General features: G+C 45.5%; 1 protein-coding gene across 1 annotated transcript in view; it reads right to left on the bottom strand.

Annotated features, from left to right (window-relative positions):
* CACNA1E (calcium voltage-gated channel subunit alpha1 E) overlaps positions 1 to 23,841 on the bottom strand; it is a 434,559-nt gene extending 410,718 nt beyond the window's left edge. Inside the window, exon 1 of the mRNA XM_081010251.1 lies at positions 23,497 to 23,841. The gene's annotated coding sequence lies outside the window, so the exon portion shown is untranslated. The remainder of the gene's footprint in view (positions 1 to 23,496) is intronic.
* Positions 23,842 to 24,043: the final 202 nt, after the last annotated feature.

Below are 24,043 nucleotides of genomic sequence, written 5' to 3'. Positions count from 1 at the left end.
GGAGCACGATTTCTGTTCTCATCCTGAAGCAACGTTCTTAACCTGAAGCAATATTTCTGGGTTAGCAGAGTCTGTAACCTGAAGCGTATGTAACCCGAGGTACCACTGTATATGGCTTTCTCCATTTATATACAGTATAGACATGCTCCTAGGCCCCTCCTTTTAAACATATTAGCTTTATTAAATTGTTATAAATAGTTTAATCAAGCTATCTTATGAGTCATCTTGACATTACGGACAAAAATCAAATAACACACATCAGCCACTTAGAGAACATCAAATAAAGCATATTGGTTCTATTCAGTTCTATATTAGCTGCCTATTATTTCAGTACAGAAGAAAAGACAAAGAGAAAAAGAGGGTTTAGGGGGTGGGAAACAGCCAAGCGGAGCTATCCTTGCAGTGCGAAGCAAGCCAAAAAGGACTGTTCGATTTCCACATAATTGCTTTCCCTCTGAATAACCTCCCCCCCCCCCCCGCCCTCATTGGCAGCTAGAAGACTGACAACTCCAGGAGCCAAGTTTTATAACTCAGGAGAGTCCTAGATTTCCAAGCCCTTAATATAATTTGCTTAGCAATTAAGGAAGACCTGATCAGCTTTCTGATTAATACCAGGGACCCAAATGGCTGGGAAACATCATAATATAAGATGCAGTGGCATAAACGTACATGGAGCGCAGAACACATAATTTATCCATCTAATCATGCCTTCTCACAATGAGTAAATTATTTTACAAGTCGACAGACAGCATATGCAACAGATCTGCCTCTGGGGCATTGGAGTGCGAAACAGGAAGCAGATTCAGTTACTGGAGTCCTAACCAGTAGGAATGGTTTAAGAACTAAAAATAACCTTCGCTGTATGAAGCATAACCAATGATATCTAACCGAAAGAAGATGTCCACAGGTGTCCACCAAACCGTTCACTCCACACCAGTTGCAAAGATTCAAAGCTGAAGAAGCATTCTTTTGGCATCCAGCTATATTAAAAGATGCAGTGGATCCCAATGAATGAAATATTTCTTTGCATGTTCAGACCCAGAAACCTCCCCCCTAAATAAATTTGCACTTGACTCAAAATTTTGGTTTTGGTTTTTGGCAGAATTTAGGCCACAACTTTATTGATTACAGAAAGTGACTGGTTGCATAGGCTCTGGTTCGACTAGCTCCCTGCCATGCAGGTAGCACTGACCCAGGGTTCCAGCATAGGTCAGCCAAGGGTGAACACCTGGATAAGCAGAAAGCCGGGAATGGGCTAACTCCACCACCCAGATGCCCCCCTGGACTCAGGCACGGGTACAACCCCCTCACAGGAGTTGACCAAACCGCTTTGGAAAGATCCTTTTAACGCTTGTCACAACCTGCTTGGCATTGTGGTTGGAGAGGTAGCATGTGTGCATATTGAATATTGGTACAAACCTAGACAGCATCTTAAAATCAAAGACATCACCTTGCCGAAAAAGGTCCGTATAGTAAAAGCTATAGTTTTCCCAGTAGTGATGTATGGAAGTGAGAGCTGGACCATAAAGAAGGCTGATAGCCAAAGAATTGACGCTTTTGAATTATGGTGCTGGAGGAGACTCTTGAGAGTCCCATGGACTGCAAGAGGATCAAACCTATCCATTCTGAAGGAAATCAGCCCTGAGTGCTCACTGGAAGGACAGATCCTGAAGCTGAGGCTCCAATACTTTGGCCATCTCATGATAAGAGAAGACTCCCTGGGAAAGACCCTGATGTTGGGAAAGATTGAGGGCACAAGGAGAAGGGGACGACAGAGGACAAGATGGTTGGACAGTGTTCTCAAAGCTACCAGCATGAGTCTGACCAAACTGCGGGAGGCAGTGGAAAACAGGAGTGCCTGGTGTGCTCTGGTCCATGGGGTCACGAAGAGTCGGACACGACTAAACGACTAAACAGCAACAAAAAATTATGCACCATCAAAGAAAGCTGCACGGGCAGCTATCTGATGTAGATCCCACCTTCTCCCCCTTCCTCTCTCCACCCCACCCCACTCATCAAAGGAAACCACACAGGCAGCTTTCCAATATATATCCCTCCTTCTCCCCCTTCCTCCCTCAGGGATGACACCCAGGGCAGACCGCCCCCACTGCACTCCCCCTTCCTCCACCACTGTCTCCTTCACCTCGCTTACTGCAGAAGCATGAAAAGGGAGCACTGCCATACCTTCCTCACAGGGGGGGGGGGGACAAAATGCATCTCCAAATAGCTCAGGTACTTCCACACCAACTAGGAAATGGACATTTGCTAACACACGCAGCTGAAGATAAACAGTGTACTAAAGGACACGGCAAGCCTTCGAAATGCAGAGGCCTATGCACTTGTGCAGAGAGTGTGCTAGAGTCAAGCGCAGCCAGGCGAGGACTAGAGAGTTCTGTTTTCCCTTTCCACATTTTAATCAAGTCTCAGATTTGAAATGTCCTTCCTGGAGCATCTAGGAACTTGCAGAATGGAGGCTGTATTTACCGCTAAGCCTAAAGATCCCTGGGCTTCCTTGTTTGCTTCACTGATGGGGATGTCAACATGGTTGAAAAGCTTCCCTGACTGGAAGTTAAGATTTGGTGCACGGGAAGTCGGCTCAACACACCTCAAATGCTAGAAAGGTGTTAAAACAGGTTATTATTTGCCCTGGCCATTATGTACTGAAGTTCTCACCCTGGGCCAGCAGGGGGATACTGTAGATAGTTTTCACTCAGGTCCACATATGCAAATAAGGAATTGAAAGTGACGTTCAGTGATTGGATAGTTACAGAAAGTTGTTACTGTTGCTTTGTAGTTGAGCTCTATATAAGCAGGTTGGCTGAACCCTTCAGTTCAGTTCTGTTCTGGCCTGTGAATAAACAAGAACTGTCTGAAGAATCACTGTGTCGTCTGATATGTTCACCCACAACCCAACACCGGCCTCCTTTGGTACTCAACACAGAGCATACCCTCCAGGTGTCCTGATTTTCTGGGGACAGTCCTGGATATAAAAGCCATCCCAGCTTATGATTTGATCCCAGAATGTTCCACTGTACCAGAGAGGAAGATGAGCCAACACTTGTTCCAAGCACCAGCGGCGGCATCAGTGGCAGCTGCAAGGCAGCACCCTGTTGCCTCTCACGGCTGCTGCCGCTGCTGCCCCCTCCCTTGGGCAGCTTGTAGCAGCTGCTGGAAAGCAAGCGAGGAGGATGAGGCCACCGATACTGAGGCCCTGCCTCGCATGATGTGTCGGCTCTGAGGGGCAGGCAAAGGGCAGGACCTCCCTGGGTAGGAAGAAAGGAGGAGCAGAGTGGGGCCAAAGGGGTCTTAATTTTCTTAAAGAAATGCTTTGCATGCCCACATCTAATATTGCGTGTATCTAAACTTTATTTACTGGTGTGTGTTTTCCTTTTTGTAAATCTACCAAAGAATAAAATAAAATAGAATCGGGATAAAGGGGTTTTCTCAGGACAGAGTGGGGGTGTGTGTGTGTGCATGTGTTGTGTCCTGTTGGTTTTATGGTGGGGGCACAGTCCCTTCTTCAGACAGGAAATGCTCTGGAGGGGGAGGACACATATAAGATGGGGGGGTCGAGGAGGGTCAATTGGGAGGGGAGTAAGAAATATTGGCAGTATGCAAGGGTTTGTCTCATAACAATGGCCAGCACCGCCAACACAGAGAAAACCATGGCAGCTCAAGATGGGAACTCCTGGTCCTCTGCTTTTTGTCTTCCTTACATGCCGGCTGCCTGGCATTTCCTGCATCCACAGTACAGTGGTACCTTGGGTTAAGTACTTAATTCGTTCCGGAGGTCCGTTCTTAACCTGAAACTGTTCTTAACCTGAAGCACCACTTTAGCTAATGGGGCCTCCTGCTGCCGCCGCACCGCTGGAGCCCGATTTCTGTTCTTATCCTGAAGCAAAGTTCTTAACCTGAAGCACTATTTCTGGGTTAGCGGAGTGTGTCACCTGAAGCGTATGTAACCTGAAGCGTCTGTAACCCGAGGTACCACTGTACCATTCTATTTCTTCTTTTTTATAATATTTTTTATTCAGTTTCCTTTTTATAACACTTAAACACATCCTCATTATCCATTTAAATTCTTTTGCTCTTACGAGCTTATCGACTTCCCTCCTGCCTGCCTCTTGGTTTTCAGAGTTAATCTTTATATCATGGCAGTTATACATTATGTTTCGCACCTTCAAAATATCCCAATTATTAAATAAATATAAAAAGGTAAGAACAATTATCATTACATGTCTTCTTACAACCCGGCTAGTGTTGTTAGTTGTTTACAATGGTCCTTCAAGTATGGTATAAATTTACTCCAGTCTTTTTGGAAAGCTTGATTATGTTGCTTTTGGTTTTTTTGGTCAGCCAATTCTGCAGAGTCCATCATCTTCACCTGCCACTCTTCTTTCGTTGGTATTTCTTGTTGTTTCCAATTTTGGGCTAAAAGGATTCTTGCTGCAGTTGCTGCATACATAAATAATTCTTTATCTCCCTTGGGTATCTCTTCCTCCACTATTCCCAGTAAAAATGCTTCCGGTTTTTTAACAAAAGTATTTTTATACATTTTCTTTAACTCATTATATATCATTTCCCAGTAAGCTTTTGCCTCTTTACAAGTCCACCACATCACAGTACCATTCTAGCTGGTTGTCTTCAGAACAGGTTGCAGAAGCCTTGTTTTTGGAGCATGCATCTACCTTCTCAATGCCACGTTTATAATTTCATAAACATCTATCATATCTCCTCTTGCTCGCCTTTTCTCTAAACTGAAAAATCCCAAACACTGCAACCTCTCTTCATAGGCGAGTCTCTCCACGAATACTTCAAAACACATCTGAACCACATTTATCCCCCTCAAAGGATTCTGGGCACTCCAGCTGAACCCTTTGCAGAGATTATGGGCTTATCCACACTTACCTTTCCTCTGCTATTTCCATTATCTGAGGGCCAAAAAAAATTAGTGCTTGGACACAGAGCTTTAAAGTCCAGACTGTGCCTGGATAGGTGGAAGAAAAGTAAGAGTAGATATACCCCAAATCCCCAGCAACCCTTAACCAATTACAATGCTCAGAATTCTTTGAGAAGGGAAATGTGCTTCAAAGGTTTAGTGCATGGGTAGGCAAACTAAGGCCCGGGGGCTGGATCCGGCCCAATCGCCTTCTAAATCCAGCCCGCAGACAGTCCGGGAATCAGCATGTTTTTACATGAGTAGAATGTGTCCTTTTATTTAAAATGCATCTCTGGGTTATTTGTGGGGCAAAGGAATTGGTTCACTATTTTCAAATTATAGTCTGGCCCCCCACAAGGTCTGAGGGACAATGGACCTGCTGAAAAAGTTTGCTGACCCCTGGTTTAGTGCATGCACAGCCAGCTAAAGTAATCTAGGCCTTTTCTCTCTCTCTTTTTTGTTCAGGATGTCAACTACCTAGCACAAAGGTAAAAAATGGGGATAGGGATAAACGGGAGCTCAGTATCAGACTGGCAGTTTGACACACATTCCTCTGCGCACGTGCCTCTCTTTCCCCCTGCAAACCAAGCTTGTTTCTCAGCCTGACGCACACCTCCCTGGCAGTTCCCTGGGCAGGAGGCCTCGCAGCTGTGACTAATGGAATGTTTTGACACCTCCGAATTATTCTAGCGGTTCTTTTCAGCTATAGGGAATAGGAACGGAAGAGGGGGAGATGCAGCGATGGAAGCCCCAAGGAGCCACCCCAGTGCTAGGAGCGGTCTTGCTTGAGAAGACCCACACACAGCAGGGGCATGCACACACAACAACAAAACAACAGCATTATTATTATTATTATTATTATTATTATTATTATTAAAAAGACCAAATGCTGAGGGATAGAATCTCCATCTCCCCTGCTCCTGCTTTCTTCCAAAATTAGAGCAACTAAAAGCAAAGAAGGACAGTCCAGTTCATGGGTAGGCAAACTAAGGCCCGGGGGTCAGATCCGGCCCAATCGCCTTCTAAATCTGGCCAGCAGATGGTCCAGGAATCAGCGTGTTTCTACATGAGTAGAATGTGTCCTTTAATTTAAAATGCATCTCTGGGTTATTTGTGGGGCATAGGAATTCATTCTTTTTTTTTTTTACTTTCAAAATATAGTCCGGCCCCCCACAAGGTCTGAGGGACAGTGGACTGGCCCCTTGCTGAAAAAGTTTGCTGACCCCTGGGTCCAGTTCCTTCAGCTTTCCGGCATTGGGTATTTCAGGAGATACGCTATACCTACCCTAAATCCCTTTTCCACAAGAGTGTGGTTATGTATCGGCTATTCCCTCACAGTCTTCACCATGCACTTGCAACATGCACACGCGCACACATTGCAGGGCAGGCCCAATTTCACAAGGGTTGATGCAGGAGGTGCCAGGATTTAAGAGTCACCAGTCTACAGTGGAAGGGACGCGGGTGGCACTGTGGGTTAAGCCACAAAGCCTAGGACTTGTCGATCCGAAGGTTGGCAGTTCGACTCCCCGCAACGGGGTGAGCTCCCGTTGTTCGGTCCCTGCTCCTGCCAACCTAGCAGTTCAAAAGCACGTCAAAGTGCAAGTAGATAAATATGTACCGCTCCAGGGGGAAGATAAACGGTGTTTCCGTGCGCTGCTCTGGTTCGCCAGAAGCGGCTTAGTCATGCTGGCCACATGACCCGGAAGCTGTCTGCGGACAAACGCCGGCTCCCTCGGCCTACAGAGCGAGATGAGCGCGCCCCCCCAGAGTCGGTCATGACTGGACCTAATGGTCAGGGGTCCCTTTACCTTTAGCCTACAGTGGTACCTTGGGATAAGAACTTAATTCGTTCCGGAGGTCTGTTTTTAACCTGAAACTGTTCTTAACCTGAAGTACCACTTTAGCTAATGGAGCCTCCCGTTGTTGCCACCGCACTATTTATGTTCTCATCCTGAAGTAAAGTTCTTAACCTGAGGTACTATTTCTGAGCTAGCGGAGTCTGTAACCTGAAGAATCTGTAACCCGAGGTACCACTGTACTTTCAAAAAAATGCAAGCTGTGGGAGGCACACAGAATGCCCTCTCTACTCCAGGACCTCTTCCCTCTTTCGTTATCCCTTCCACAACTCCTCCCCCGTCCTCTGTCATTCACTCACCAAGGGTCGGGGGAGAGAGAGGGCTGCAATTGTGGGGGAAACCTTGAACAGAGAACACAAACCACTTTTCCAGCGTACAGAAGATTGTGGTGGGGGCAGCAACAATAATTTTTGCCAAAGACAGCATCATAAACTAGTCTCCTCACGCCCACTAAGTATCATGGAAGGGTGGCTGGTCGAAGCTAATGACCTACGTCGCAGAGTTGTAAAAACTACCGAAGGAATGCGTGCGAGAAGTGTTATATAAACCCTGACAATGACGGGGATGGTCGTTGTTCTTGTTGAAGCAGGAACTCCATCCTACTCTGCATCTGTTTACACGATCCATAACGCTATTCAATGAACTCTTTCATGTCCCCTCTCTGTTTTCTTGGTAATCCTCCTCATATGCTTTCCTCAGGGAGCATTTAGCAAGAAGGACGCAGGCGCTGTGAGTTAAACCACAGAGCCTAGGACTTGCCGATCAGAAGGTCGGCAGTTCGAATCCCCACCACGGGGTGAGCTGCCATTGCTCTGTCCCTGCTCCTGCCAACCTAGCAGTTCGAAAGCACGTCAAAGTGCAAGTAGATAAATAGGTACCGCTCCAGCGGGAAGGTAAACGGCGTTTCCGTGCGCTGCTCTGGTTCGCCAGAAGTGGCTTAGTCATGACCCGGAAGCTGTACTCCAGCTCCCTCGGCCAGTAAAGCGAGATGAGCGCCACAACCCCAGAGTCGGCCACAACTGGACCTAATGGTCAGGGATCTCTTTACCTTTACCCTAAAACCAGCAAGACACTCAGCCCATACCCTGGAAAAACCACCCAGGAGAGCGTCTTGACCCTGCTCCTCTTCTCTAAGTTGTATTTGTGATCTATATTTCAACCTCCTTTGTATTGTATGATGTGCATCGCCTAATTTGACTACTCCCGCTATTGAAACTTACATTGGCCTGAATTCTTGGTGTGCTTTTTTTCTTGGTATATTTAATAACAAGAACTCCAACTTATTTATCACCTAGTTTGAGGCCTCTATATCGCACACGTGTTTCCACAAACAAACAAATTATGCCAAGCAGCTCCATGACTGCTGATGTAAAAATTGGGGTTTGGCTTTTGCTGCCCAACTCCCCATGGGACTCTGAGTCCCCAAAGTCCATGATCGGTCAGAGAAGAATGGATGGAGGCAGGATCCAGTGGAAAGCAAGGCAGATCTTTCTTTTTCTGTTGCGACAGAGTTCTCTCCCCTTCTTTCAAGGAGGGAGAGACCTTGAACAAAAGTGTGCAAGAACCTTTAAAGGTTTTGAACATTGCCCAACCCCCTTAGCCAAAGACCACCCCCCAATACATCCATACATCATAGGAGGGGGGTCTACAGCAGAAATCCTGTCTGCCAGGATACCTGAAAATGGTCACTGATTGCATTACCTGAACAGCCTGGCCATTCTTTTGTGCTGTTGTTATTGCTTGAATCCAGGTCACAGGTTCACCCTATTCATACACCAATACGCCCTGAAGACAGGATTTGTAAGCGAAAAGACAGTGGGAAGGTTTTCCCCATTTGCCTCCCTTACTGCAGAGGAATACTTGAGGTCATTGGGAGAGTCAAAATGGCTTCAGGATTGTTCTCCTGCACTATTTCAGGCACATGGTTTATATATATTTAGATATGTGTGCATTTATGAATATTCATTCTGTATTTGAGACCTTAAAATTCTCCTAACACCGCAGTGCAGAGTGTCTTCTCTTTGCACTAGATTGTGAGCAGGGGCCTTGGAAACCGGAGCCGCGTGGGTTCATCTGGCTTAATTGCCAGAGTGACTCCTCTTCCCAACAGAGAGAAAACAGCGTGATTGGAAGGCAAGAGGCCAGCCCTAGCGCAGCCCAGAGCCTCATCCTGCAATCCAACCCAACCTGACAGGGGCACAGCTGGGGGTGCAATCAGCGCAGCATCGAGCCAGCGCACCCCCTCCAAGCTCGCTTGCTCCCTCCCCTCCTGCCACTGGAGTCTCTGGAATCAAGCACAGTACGAAGGAGTGGGGTGGGGAGATAGGCAGTTAATTAACAAGCCTCTTCTCCTTGTGAAAGCCACTTACCTCCGGTCCCAGGAGGCAGGCTCAGAGCAGAGGAGAACAGAGTGCTCCAGCCACCAGCTGAGCAGCTGACTGTCACCATCTGGTGCAGCAGCAAACCTGAAGGGAGGGGGGTTAAAAAGAGCAATCAAGAGCATTTTGGCAGCCCTGGACTGGCAGGAGGGGAGCGTTCCACTTGATCAGCAAGATGGCTTTTGTTTGGGGACATTGTCTCTTGTGCAGGGAAGCTCCTTCCAGGGCACTTTGCAAGAGACAAGACCTTTCCTGCACATAGGGGGTTGTTGGTGCTGTTGTTATTTGGTTGTTTAGTCAGTGTGGTGTAGTGGTTAAGAGTGGTGGACTCGTAATCTGGTGAACCAGGTTCGCTTCCCCGCTCCTCCACATGCAGCTGCTGGGTGACCTTGGGCTAGTCACACTTCTCTGAAGTCTCTCAGCCTCACTCACCTCACAGAGTGTTTGTTGTGGGGGAGGAAGGGAAAGGAGATTGTGAGCTGCTTTGAGACTCCTTAGGGTAGTGATAAAGCCAGATATCAAATTCAAACTCTTCCTCTTCTCTTCTTAGTCATGTCCGACTCTTCGTGACCCCATGGACCAGAGCATGCCAGGCACTCCTGTCTTCCACTGCCTCCCGTAGTTTGGTCAAACTCATGGTAGCTTTGAGAACACTGTCCAACCATCTCATCCTCTGTTGTCCCCTTCTCCTTGTCCCCTCCATCTTTCCCAACATCAGGGTCTTTTCCAGGGAGTCTTCTCTTCTCATGAGGTGGCCAAAGTATTGGAGCCTCATCTTCATGATCTGTCCTTCCAGTGAGCACTCAGAGCTGATTTCCTTCAGAATGGATAGGTTTGATCTTCTTGCAGTCCATGGGACTCTCCAGCACCATACAGTCATACCTCGGAATAAATACGCTTCAGGATAAGTATTTTCGGGTTGCGCTCTGCAGTGACCCGGAAGTAATGGAGCATGTTACCTCCGGGTTTCGCCACTCGTGCATGTGCGGAAGCGGTGAAACGCGACCCGCGCAGATGCGCTGTCACATCTTACGTTCTGTTCAGGATGCAAATGGGGCTCGGAACGGATCCCGTTCGCATCCCGAGGTACCACTGTAATTCAAAAGCATTAATTCTTTGGCGGTCAGCCTTCTTTATGGTCCAGCTCTCATTTCCATTCATCACTACTGGGAAAATCATAGCTTTAACTATACGGACCTTTGTCAGCAAGGTTATGTCTTTGCTTCTTAAGATGCTGTCTAGGTTTGTACCAATATTCATTATGTGCACATGCTACCTCTCCAACCACAATGCCAAGTAGGTTGTGACAAGCGTTAAAAGGATCCTTCCAAAGCGGATCAACTTGGTGACAGAAGAGCCAATGAGATTCAGCAGAAGGAAATGCAAGCAACAAAAATAACAATCTGAATTTCACACTCATGCTTCTTAGGTCTAATTTGCCTCTAAAATATGAACAGCGTGCACAGAAAAAATTCAACTCTCTCTCTCTCTCTCTCTCTCTCTCTCTCTCTCTCTCTTTCTCTCTCTTTCTCTGCTTGACCTCCAAGTCGTCTAATGAATGTGATTGGCAAGTGGGCTCCAGAGAAACAAAAGGAAGTACTTATTCATGCAATGGATAATTTGATTATGGAAGTCATTGCTAGAGAATGCATAGATGGACTCGAAATAAGGACTCTTTGGTTAGCCATCTAGATTAGTCATGGATAAGTAATAATGGAAGCTGCACACTTAGAAACTGTGAGCTTCTAAGCAGCAGATTTAGTGCTTGAACTAAAAGCGCAGGAAACAGTCTGGCCTGTGCTTCTGCTTTCAAGAGTGGCTTGATATGTGCAGAACTCGGCAGGTGAAGCTTTCAACGGCACAGAGACTAAGCATTTGTCACCTGCTGGTGTCTGCCGTTAAAGGCACAGCAACAGAGGCCAGATGAATATGTGCCAATCCTAGAACTAATGCCACAAAAAGTAGCATGGGGTTACCTGAAATTTTGCATTTACATGGTACTTTAGAGTGCTCAAAGCACTTCAAAATCTCTCATTAACTCTTACAACGACCCTGTACAATAAGCTACTGCCATCACCTCCATATTGTAGAGAAAGGTGGCTTGCTTAAGGCTAAGGTTCAAGGTTGAGATTTCAAATCAGTCACTTTCCCAGTTCACACTCTTACCACACTATCCTAACCATGTCTACTCAGAAGTAAGTCCCATTGAAATTACTGGCCATGGTCTACAAAAGACGAATTTATTTCAAGGTGAAAACTTGAATGCTCACTTTAAGTCATTAACTGGATATTTTGGAAGGGATTGGAAGGGGCAACTCTTATGATATGGTACCAAAAGGTGCAGAAGACTGCTTTAAATGGAAACTTACAAATAAGCTAAAAATGGCAAGAAGATATAACACATGGATAAACTTACGGCAGAATGGTGCAATTTTATTGCACACATGAACAAGCCATGCAACAGGGGGCTTCCTATGGCATAAAATATTTTGCCTGGTTTGATTTCTGATACTGAGCTATTTTTCTTTTCTTTTACCTGGTAACCTGGATTTTGTACTTTCTTTAATTGTGTTCTATAACATGGCTATATTCTGCATTGCATCATAGTTGCTGAGGAGTGGAGGATTCGTGTGTTGTTGGTTAAGCTTTACGAAGAAAAGCAATATGTGTCTTTTTAATAAAAGTAAGACCCATTGAATTCAATGGGGTTTACTGCCAGGCAAGTGGGGTTAGGACTGCAGCCTAAGCCACTATATTGTGCTAGCTCTCGGTTCATAAGAAAAGTCCAGCTTCTCAACCTGATGTTTAAACTTGTGGTGATCAGTGCCAGTCCCTACATGGCTTGTAGCTACAGCTGGTGCCAAGTCAGAGAAACCCTGCACCTGAAAATTTTCTTCCCACACACTTTGGCGATGCTCAGAGATCTTCTCCTCATGCCAAGAAAGCATCTTTTTGAATGGAACCAAATTTAGTATGCAAACTGAAAGTCTCTCGGGTACAATGAGCATCCTTCCAGGTGCAAGGTCTTTTAAAGAAATAAAAATTGGCAAAATAAAAATTGTGCCTTTGCAGGGCTGGGAAGGCAAGAGTTCACCAGCGCAAAGCAATCACAACATTAGACAGTTAAAATGGTGTGGTGTTAAAGTGTCGAAGTGTGCTGCTCAATGAGATCTCTCTGTCTTCCTGCAAGTCTCACTGAAATCTTCTAGATTTGTAGGCGTCAGCACAAAAATGCCAGTTTCTCTGGGACAAGAGTCCTCCTATGCTTTTAATGCATAGGGGAGGATTTCGATGGGGGTAGCTTCTCCTGCCAATGCAAGAAACACTACAATGAGAGGACTTGCTCCCAGTTTATTTGCTGAATTTATTCGCTGCCTCTCTCCAAATGTCTGAATTTATGTACTACCAGATGCATATCTGCAAACTTGTAATGAATAAATTCACCTATGGAATTCACTGCCAAAAGGCAGGTTGAAGGCCACTCATTTATATGGCCTTTTTAAAGGGGGGGCGGAGGGCGGAGCGAACAGCTCAATGGATTCTCCATATTCAGAGGATTGGATACTTGGATGCTGTGGGTGTGGAGAAGGAGGGCTTTTCCCTTTGTATGCTGCTCAAAAGCTTTCCAGACCAACCTGGCCCACAACATTTTGCCGCCTGAGGCAAGGGCAAAGATGGTGGCACCCAACACCACCAATTCCACATACAAAAGCCAATTGGTTTGGCAGAAGACCATGGCAACAGGACAACATTGTCCTCTGCAGTTGAGGGCAGTGGGCTATTTTAGAGGAATGCCAAACAGGCTCTACCGCACAGAGAGCTCTGTCCTTCAGCACCTCACCAAGTGCTCCTCAGCATTTTCTGTCTCAATCTGCCGAATAGTAGGGCCGGCCCTGTTAGATCAGATCACCTTTGGCTTGATAAAACAAGACCTATCTTATGTCTGTTTCTCCCTTTTCCTGTTACATCCTGTCCAGAATTGAATCTAACAACTACTACCCTTACCCCAAGGTGATCCTTAGCAACCATTCTGTTATGTCACTTAGCATAAACCAGCTCTACTTCCCAATTTCTTTTCTTCCCTGCAGAGTAAAAGGTTTGCCATAATGTAACCAGCTAACATCAAATTTACCCTTATGACACTCAAGCCCAAGAGAAGAAGCTCTTGACGTTATGAGCACAAGACAGTATTCATTACAGAACTGCTCTCATGTTATGCTCCTGTTGAGAAGTATGTCTTGGGAGATGCTGTCCCCCTTCCCCAAGTCTTCTGTTTGCTTTAAGTACAAAACAGAGACAGGGCTCTGAGAGAAAGGGGAAGGGTAGCTGTAAAAAAAAATGTGTGGCTTTAAAAAAAAAAAAACATTTCAGCTGTCACTAAAAAGTCATCAGTGTCTCTTTGAGTGAGTGAGTGATTCACACCCCTGTATGAAAAGTTTCTGAGTCATTGTATGGGATTTAAGTGGGTGGGCTGCATTGACTCAACCTCCAAGCGGGCGTGTGGGGTGTTGAGAGACGTTCCAAGTCAATATCAATATAAGAGTTATATTTATATTGAATAAGATATTGATGCCCTCCCACTGGGCAGTATTCAGTTCAGGTCCTGGGCTCCAATTTCTTTCCACCACAAAGCTCTGCAGGGTGAGCAAGACTGAAAACGGGAGGGCAATTCAATCCAGACATTGGCAAGGGGGTGTCATTATTCTGTTAAGGGCTATCTGGACCTCCTCTACTCCCAGCCCTGTCACAATGCTCCATCCGTGTATCCCAGACTTATGCTTCATTTTTCTCACTGCCAATCCAGAGTGCTGGTTTTGACCAATACAGAGTTTTATTTGCCTCTGGGCTATGATACCTTTCAGACCACCTTTCAACTGGCCTGACCCTCATCATTGGAGACCCTTCTATGGATGCTTTTTCCAAGAGAAGTGAAGAAGGGTGGTGACAAGAGAAGGGGTCTTTCCATTGGAAAGCCCCACACCACCACTTTGTAGATCATTCTCCCCTGGGAGGCTCACCCGGCCCTGACATTGTCATCTATTTAGCACCAAGTAAAGAAGGCTTTATTCTCCCAGGAGTTCGGAACTGGAAATTGTTCTGGTTGTCATCTTATTTGGGCATCAGCTTGTGTTCACCCAGTTGTTGAGTGGGGAGGTTTTTTTTCCTGCCTTGAGACTGATTTTTGTGGCGAATTTTTAAAGTACTGTTTTTCAACAGGTATATTTTATGCCTTGTCATTAGGAGTTTTGCTACTTCTTTTAGCTGTTTCATTCATTCCTTCATATACGTGCATGCATACATCAATATTTTTCTTTCAGAAGTCTAATATGCGGGACAAAGCTAAATCTGAAATGCACTGCTTCTTCTACCCCTTAGGTCAAGGGGATTTTGTTTTTTTCTGGAAGCAATGAACACAGAAGTGACTGCTAAATTTCCACTATATTTCCAGAAGTGCATTTTACATCACTTGAAAGATAACATGAAATGAGGATTATCTGGTAAGGAAACACCAGGAAACTGAATAAAATGCTGTCTGGATGCAGCCAGTGGCAGAGCAAGGCAATCAGATGCCTGGAGCAGCGCGCGTGCCCTGCGCCCAGGGGCAAGGCCAGAGCCAGCCGCCTGTGGGGCAGGGCCAGCCGGGGTAGGACTCTCCGTGGGGCCTCCAAGGAGTCTGCCTGCCTCCTCACACTCAGCCGCCCTACAACTGAAGGGGAGACGGCGGGCAGACTGTTTGGGGCAGCGTGGAGCTTGTGGGTGCCCAAGCCACCGTGTCACTCCCAGGAGCATGGCTCAGGCACACTGCAGGCCCCGCAGTGAGTGCCGCCCGGCATTTTGTCACTCCCCTCAGTGGTGACACCCGGGGCAGCCCGCCCCCACCGCACCCCCTTCCTCCGCCCCAAATGCAGCCTAAGTTTACAAAGTGCAGACCTGCCTGAATGGAACATCACCTCTAATGAAACCACTTAGTAAAATTGTTTGAGGAACGTTTAACTCTGCAGACTGAGCAACTGCTCTTTGTGCTAGGAAAGAAACACTAGCCACGGGAGGAGGCACTAGGCTGGAAGCCATATGTGATGGCCTGGGAATCTGATTCAGAGGCTGAACCAGAGGAATCCCAGCCTGCACAGGAGTCCCCGCCTCCAGGGCCGGCTGAACTGGGGCAGGGCCTTGATTCTGAAGCGCCTGCACCTGTGCCAGATCCTCAGGAGCAGGCACCAGGTGAATCCACTCTGGCTCCGGAGGTGGTTGAGGACTCAATGCCTACAGGTGAGTCTCCCCCTGGGTCCAGTAACCCTCAGCTTCTCCTGAACTGCAGAGGCTCAGGGCAGAGAGGCGGAGGGAACTGGTTTCTCCCAGGAGGAGTGCTCACCTTAAGGCCAGGAGAGGCGGGTCTCCTGGGGGCCGGGACTGCCCCTGGCCTCAGAGAAGATAAAGGCCAGTCAGCCCGGTCCCAGGTTGCGGGAGCAACGTCGTTGAAGAGCTGTTTCGGCCAGCACCCAGTCTGGTTCCCCCAGAGTTCCTGTCCTTGCCCGGCTCCTCGCTGTGGACCCCGCTTCGCCCGTGGAGGACTGTCTGCTGACCCTCGACTTAGGTCCTGGACCTCGCCCCATGGTAACCTCCCCCCTGGACCAGCACACTGTACCTGGGATCTGAAATGGATGCCAGGTAAGAGCCGCCCTGGCAAACATAAGCCACAGAAACCCTTCAGCAACCATCACGTAGATATTTTCAGCAGGAGGTAGAAACTTTTTTCAGCAGGAGGTAGAAACCTCTCTCTTGCCAGACAACGCCACTACAAAATACAGGGGGTATTTGCTGAAGGAATAGTGTAATTATTCAAGCTGGCCCAAGTCCTAGATTACAAGCTGCTATTTCACATATCATTGAACAGCATGTGGCCCTTTAGCACATGCTAGAACAACTGACTAGTTACTAGCAAAGTGGTCCTTTCCAATAGCGGAATACCATATCCACTGGCAGGATATACATGCCTCCCTGTACCCAACTTGCTCCAGCTTCTATTTCCCACATAGACATCTAATTTTGGAGTCCTTATTTAAAGTGTCCAGTTCTACTTTTAAAATCTTTTCAGTTTATCTTACACCCTGCAAAATGAGCATTCTGTTGGCAATTGGTCTCCTTCAACAGATGCAACTGGACTGTTTTGAGGTACTTATTTTAAAGTAAATAATAGTAGTAATAATGACTAACACCATAACACATGCGCAGTTTTGGAATGCTTGAAAATAAACAGCTCAGTTACACTGCAAAATGTAGAACACAGCATCTAAGATGGGCCTGGTCCTCACCAAGTCAGTAAACCAATGCCAGGGCTGTGGGTAAAGGGACCATATGATGCATTGCTGTTATGAAGAAGGCCTTAGCTCAGGGATAGAGCACCTGCTTTTCATGCAAACAGTCCCATGTTCAAACCCCAGCATCTCCAGGTAGAACTGTGGGAGCCGCCCATCTGAAATCCTGCTGCACTACTGCAAGTCAACATTGGCAATGCTTTTCTAGACGGACCAACATTTTGTGTCAGTATATGGCAGCTTCCTTTGATCCTTCCATTTGAGGAAAACAACATTAGAGTACAGGTGTCAGGGCGAAGGGATTGCCTTCTTCCTAACTTGTCAGTTTTCTTTGTACTATTGGGCTTTGTGTGAGCTCCCACCTGCAGTCTGACACAAGTTGACCATGACAGAGAAATCTGGACCACAGAATCTAGTAGCATCCCTTGGAGACTAGGAATGAAGCACACTGTATGTTTAATGCACATTCAAAGCACATTCCTCCAGCCTCAAAGAATTGTGGGCAATGCAGTCCACCCCTCACAGAGCCAAAATTCCCAGCCACCCTTAATGAACTATGGTACCCATAATTCTTTGAGGGGGAAATGTGCTTTGAATGTGCTGTAATGTATAATTCTATCTCTCTCTCCCCCCTCCCCCCCACAAAACTTCTGTAAAATGTTATTACCAAGAAAATGTGCGCAATATCTTTAAGAGGGGGCAGTGAGAGAACATCACTAGAAGCGCAGAGGTGTTGCAGAAACAACTTTTTGTCTTGGCGGGCACAAATGGCAGAGGGGCACGCAATGGCGAGAGGTAGAGTTCCACCCCAGAACTCATGTCACAAACTGCAACGACAACTATTAAGTCAGAGGGAGTAGCACAGCACCACAGTTCAACTCATGGTGCAACAATTGTGACAGGGGCGTGCATGACCCTTTGCCCCGAACTACCCCAGTATTGGAGAGACCCCCATCCCTGTTGAATTTTGTGAAGACTTTTGAAATTTCAGCAGTAAGCTTTTCTGATTTTATGGTTAATTTTAACTGATTTATGTTTCGTAAGCTTGTTGAATGCTCCATAAAAGCTACACTGTTGTGAGTATATAAATGGTTTAGATAAATAAATGAAAATAGAAAGCTTTTTTAAAAAATAAAAAAGTAAAATAAGCAATATGAGAACTTTGGTACTGTTTTGAAAGATAACATTGTCTGGACCACTGATAACAAATGAGTGAGCTAACACGATTTGCATTTTGGGAAAGCCTTCCTCAGAAAATAAGAGAAGCTGGAAACGTTTGAACGTACAACACTAGAATATCTTTTAGACTCCCCACAGGCCTTGTCTGCATGTGAGCATTGTTAATGTGGGATAGAAAGTGCATGATCATGCTGTTTGAAATTTCTAGCAAGTATACAGTGGACATTCAAATTTCAGACATGGGCAATGCACCCTACACTGTCTGGTGTGAATGTGCTCCTTAAAAAATAATAATAAGTGACTTGGATACACAGCCTTGGCTGCTCTCCGTGGTGCTGAAATTCTGCCTCTCTGTCCCACATACCAACTCACCCTTAGCAAAGAATGAACTCTTCTTCCCTAATTCATTGGTTTTTTAAAATAAAGAAATATAAACTCCACACACACACCGTCGCTGCCGCCAAAAAAAGCCAAAGAAATTGACAAACGTTAGAACCCATTCAAAAACACTTGGGACTGAGCCTCAAGGATTCTTGTGAAAATCATTTCCAAGTATACACAGTTTTTGGGCTGCATATCATGGAATTAACCAATATACCCAATTTACATAATTATTTCAGCTGCTGCATTCTGAGAATTTTGGTTACTTTAGTACAGCATTCTGGAACTCCCTAAATGTGCCTCAGTACCCCAAGCCAAATTAGCCTACATAATGCATATTGTAATGGGGGCATAAGCGGAGAGGTTGTGTGAGCAAGATAAGCTAAACCCTTGGTGCCCCCAGGGAAAAGCTACATTTTACATGGATCTCCATATTCCAGTAAGTCAAGAGAAAGAGGGGCAATGTGCTGCAACAGGGAGAAGGAAAAAAAGGAAAGCGATGGCCAGTATTTCCCATCAAACACTGATTTGTAATAGAAGATACAGGAGCCAGGAAAGTTACAGAATCAGAATAAACGTATCAAGATCCCAAATCTTGGGACCAATTATTCACACCAGCATAATTCAAGACATCCTAACTAAGGACTCCTCTCTGAGTTAGTCTTGCAGAAGCAAATAGGAAATGAAAAGGGACGTCAAATAAAAAGCTAACTTTAAAATAAAAAAGTCTAGGAAAACAATATCACTTTGGATAAAGAAGGCTGCTGTATTGACACACGGTAATGCAGCCAGATTCTGCCATGAGGATCAGAATCTCTAAATTGATGGAGACAGAACAGATTACAGGAGAAGGAGAAGTCAGCCTAAGGGTTTCCACAGCAGCATATTCCTGAGACGTCGCCAGTGAGCTGGCTGCAGCGAACACCAAGCCTTTTTGTGTTATGATCCACAACCCACTTTTGCCAGGTCTAAGAAGTTGGCACTAAAGTAGATTTACTATATATCTATATCTATATATCTATATCTATCTAACCTATATCTATCTATCTATAAGGTAAAGGTAAAAGGACCCCTGACCATTAGGCCCAGTCGTGACCGACTCTGGAGTTGCGGCGCTCATCTCGCTTTATTGGTCGAGGGAGCCGGCATACAGCTTCTGGGTCATGTGGCCAGCATGACTAAGCCGCTTCTGGCGAACCAGAGCAGCACACAGAAACGCCGTTTACCTTCCCGCCGGAGCGGTCCCTATTTATCTACTTGCACTTTGACGTGCTTTCAAACTGCTAGGTTGGCAGGAGCTGGGACCGAGCAACGGGAGCTCACCCCTCGCGGGGATTCAAACTGCCGACCTCCTGGTCAGCAAGTCCTAGGCTCTGGTTTAACCCACAGCGCCACCCGCATCCCTATCTATCTATATATATGAATATATATAGACTCTCATTAGAAAAACTTTTTTAAAATAACATGCTGAAGTTAAAATGTCGGGCAGCTCAGGGTAGACTAGTAGGTGTGAGCAAAGTCATATTCACTGTATTCAATTGTGCTCTGCGTATATCTGAGAGACATTCTCTCTTGCATAGGCTGAACTTTTGGCCTTGCTTTGTATTTAAAAATGACAACTTCTCTCAGAACTCAGGGTATGTATGCCTGCGCATGGAAACATGCATCTGACAGAGTGGGCTGTGTTTGGTGAGATTTACTTACTAATAAGTGTGTTTAGGATTGCAGCCCAAAATCTGCCATTGCTGTTCTGCCCTCTTTGCTAAAGTTAATTGACTTCCTCCTCGCTATATGCAAATCTTACCTGGCTCAGTTTAATCAGATTGCAGAGGGAAACTCTATAGCAACTGAGTTCAAAAAAAATGCACCTTCCCTCTTTATGCTACAATGTGACATTTGGCTTTCCTAATGATCTTTAGTATTCTACTCACCTGATTTAAGTCTCTTCCAGATATACTGCGCTGCTGCTTCTTTATTTGTATTTGTACTTCTGTTATTTTTATTTTATTGGTTTGTTTGACTCCAATAAAAAAAGAATTAAAAACGTAAAAGGTTTTTTTACAAATTTAATTAAAAATGGTTGTTTTTATTGCACCTTGTTTATTCTACGAATAACTTTATTGAGGAAACTTGTTTTTTTAAGCAGCAGCACAATTTTGTTGAAATACATCAAAACAAAAGCAATCTTGAAAAGGTAGATATTGTCCACCAGTAATATACTGTAGAAAGGTAAATGATAATCCTCAAATTGCAACACCCCCCCCCCAAAAAAAAGACAGAATAGATCTGGCAAGTTTTAAGAAGCTAGTACAGCAAGCAAGGCAATCTGATTAGAGGAGGTGGTTAAAAAAAAAACCAAACAGCTTCCCTAATGAGTGAGTGCCTCAAGAGTGTGTGAAGCACTGCACAGATAAGCACGTTCAACATAAGTCTAACCTGAATCTAGTTTAGGAATCAAATAGTTAAGGATTGGGGGGCAATAGAAGCCCTGGTAGCTGAAAATGCAACAGCTATTGGCAACAGTCCTGTGGAAAACCTTTCGGTACATAAAATGCTACTGAATTTGACTATCTATCCCATGGGTAGGCAAACGCCTTCAGAATCCGGCCCGCGGACAGTCCAGGAATCAGCGTGTTTTTACATGAGGAGAATATGTGCTTTTATTTCAAATGCATCTCTGGATTATTTGGGGGGCATAGAAATTCATTCGCTGAGGGACAGTGGACCCGCCCCCCTGCTAAAAAAGTAGTTTGCTGACCCCTGATCTATCCCATGAGTGGGGAACCTGTGGTGCTCCAGGTGTTGCTGCTCTACATACAACTTCCATCATCCTGACCACTGGCCATGTTGGTCGGTGCTAAGGGCAACTGGAGCCAACAACATCTGGATGCCAAAAGGTTTGGCATTCGTTATCTCTAGCCCATTATTATCGGCACTGTGTGGCAAAGTAGCTCTCAGGTAGAGTCCCAACCTTGCACCCAAAGGACCTATGACCTTCACATGCAAAGGAGATTCCCTGTCATTCAGTTATGGGCTCCCTCTGATCAGCCATGGCCATAAGACACTGATGGGCTGTCCACCTCAGGCCCCCAAATGTCTCTGGTCATCAAAGAGGTCCTCTACAGGACTAGCTGTTCTTAATGGAATAGGAAGGATGGGGAATTTGCCAATTCCAACTAGAATTTGCCACAACTATTACTCTTGAGCAGCCCTGCTGAAAATCAGCAGGACCTTTTGTGTGGCAGTAGTTAAACCACAGAGCCTAGGGCTTGCCGATCAGAAGGTTGGTGGTTCGAATCCCCACGATGGGGTGAGCTCCCGTTGCTCTGTCCCTGCTCCTGCCAACCTGGCAGTTCGAAAGCTCACCAGTGCAAGTAGATAGATAGGTACCGCTCCGGCGGGAAGGTAAACAGCATTTCCGTGCGCTGCTCTGGTTCGCCAGAAGCGGCTTAGTCAGGCTGGCCACATGACCTGGAAGCTGTACGCTGGCTCCCTCAGCTAGTAAAGCGAGATGAGTGCCGCAACCCCAGAGTTGGTCACGACTGGACCTAATGGTCAGGGGTCCCTTTACCTATCAGCAAGGCCTTAAGGAGCTACCCGGGTGCATCATTCTCAAAAGAATTTTCCCGATTTTGTTGGGGCGCCTAGGTTCCCCACTCCTGCTCAAAAGCGCTTGACGCTTTGATTTTAAAAAGGGTTAAACACAGGTCAAAAGGTTTTAGAACAAGGCTGGACATCTCTTTTGGGAGGAGAGCATTATAGATTGTGGTCTATCAGTTGCCATTTTGCTGTGCAACCTGACTCCTCAGAAGTGGTCTGGCTCCAAAATAAAGATTGTGCCATCTGCCCATTTGGAATTCACAATTATGAAGAACATGTGTTCAGGCATAGCATTAGAATAAAAAAATCAGTGAAGAGATTCAAGACTAAAACATAAAGATCTGTGTGCCTTTAAAAAGTTTGCCTGTTGCTGCTGCCGCTGCTGTTGTTGTGGGGGGGGGGTTGTGGGGGGGACTTGCAACCGTTCCTTGATTAAAATTTGATGGAGTTGCTGGGGGCCAGATAAAAACTGCCCCATGTATTATGGGTAGCCAATTTGCCAATCCCAGTTTATTTAAATGATAATGATCCAATATCCAATATTAATTGGATATTGGGTCAATTGTAGGGACTTTGCAAGTCTTCTGAGGTTACTGGTGAGACCAGCATGACTAGCCAGGGGTCCAGCATTAACTTCTTGAATTTTCTGCTACTGAGGAAGACCAGAGTGAGTCAATTTTTTCTAATGAAAAACATTTCATGACTGTGCTACTGTGACTACAGAATATTGCAGTAGTCAAAGCTTTTTATACGTTTGTCCCAAAGAACGGTGCTCTCAAATCTATCCCTAATTGTACTGAGAAGAGGATGAGATCAAGAAAAAAAGCTTTCAGAAAACTGATTCACCCAACGAAAGGAGAAATGATTCATGTATGGTGTGATGGGAACACTTTTACAAAGCACATGGCTGGAATGTGACATGAGTTGGCTAAGAATGGAGGTCCAAAAAAATTGTGAATGGAAGCAGATGATGACAACTCCAACATTAACGAGGCAGCAATTAAACAACTAAATTGCTGTGTGATGAAATATGCAAACCAATATGATGCTAACTTAATTGTGGGGTAGGAGGGGGGGGGAGAAAAACTAAGGCATAAGAATTCAAGCAATTAAGGAACCATTTCCCTTACATCCTGCAAGTTCTGAAAAGGGTTAACCGTCCAACCATCCACCTGTGACTCTGGTGGATTTCTTAGCTGCAGTTCACCTTAAAAGGATCCACCTTAATTGAATGAGTAACCTCCAAATGTAGGAAGGCTACCTTAATAAAAACTTTCTCCAGCCAGAGCAAAAGCATCTTCCTTTTAAAAGTTCCACTTACAAACTTTGGGTGGGGGATGAAAGTACAAGAAAAATCTACCTGTAAAAGAAGCCAAAGTAAAGCCCCAAGAAACACATGGCCAGTATAAAACAGAAGACAATACTCCTAAGGATTGCAAAGAACCTGTTCTGACCAGGTTGCTGTACCTCTAAATCAATATTAGTAGAAAGCACCTATGCATAATTCCAAAGTTCCTAGCATTGCCATAAAGAAATGATAGCACAAAAGCCAAAATGACTGGGGATGGAATTCTGCAACGATTAAAATCTATTCTTTAGATCACAGTTCACTCAAAGGGAAATTGGGGGAACTGGAAGCCAGCCAGCCAGCCATTCCTCTCCAACAGGTAGCAGCAGCATTACACTGAGATTAGCTACTACTCTAGGATTCCTTCTTCTGCAAGGTATAAAACACAGAACGCCAAACAAGGGGGAAAAATTAAAGAGGCATTACCTACTTTTAGTAAGCTAGCAATCTACCCCAGACAGCCATTATTGCAAACAGAGGATCTAAAATAAGCTCTTACCTTGAATAACATGCATAGCTCCTGGAACTAGGCTGTGATATTATCCCAGAGACATTATTTGTAATAGCAAGATAAAATAAGACTGAAGGAAGGAGGAGAGACGGAGGGGAAGAGAAGAGGTGGAGGGAAATAAATAATGAGAAGAGGACTGGGGAAGGAGCGGAAAAGGGAAAGGAGGAGAGGTGGGAAGGGGCAAAAAGGAAAGGAGGAGAGGGGAGGAAATGAAAATAGAGACAGTAAAAAATCTGTCTCCTGCCCACACGGTGGAAAAGAAATTTCTGACAAGCAAAAAGAGAGAGAGAGAGAGAGAGAGAGAACTCACACACATACCAGAGGGGGCAGACAGGCGAATAACAAAGCAGAACAAGGGAATCAAGAGGAATAAAAAATGGTAAGACAAATGTCTAGACTTAAAGCATACAGAGGAGATGGGGAGGTGGAGAGTGAAATTGAGGGTTTGCCGGGAGTGCCATGCTATTTTGCATAATTAGAGTAGTAAACAGCCATGTGTCTGGCAATTTAGGTCAGCTGAGTTGTTAAGAATGTG

This window comes from Podarcis pityusensis, assembly GCF_964106645.2.
Source record: "Podarcis pityusensis genome assembly, chromosome: 6".
NCBI classification, from domain to species: Eukaryota; Metazoa; Chordata; class Lepidosauria; order Squamata; family Lacertidae; genus Podarcis; species Podarcis pityusensis.
The sequence above is the reverse complement of the archived record's forward strand: the minus strand, read 5'-3'. Positions and strand labels throughout refer to the sequence as shown.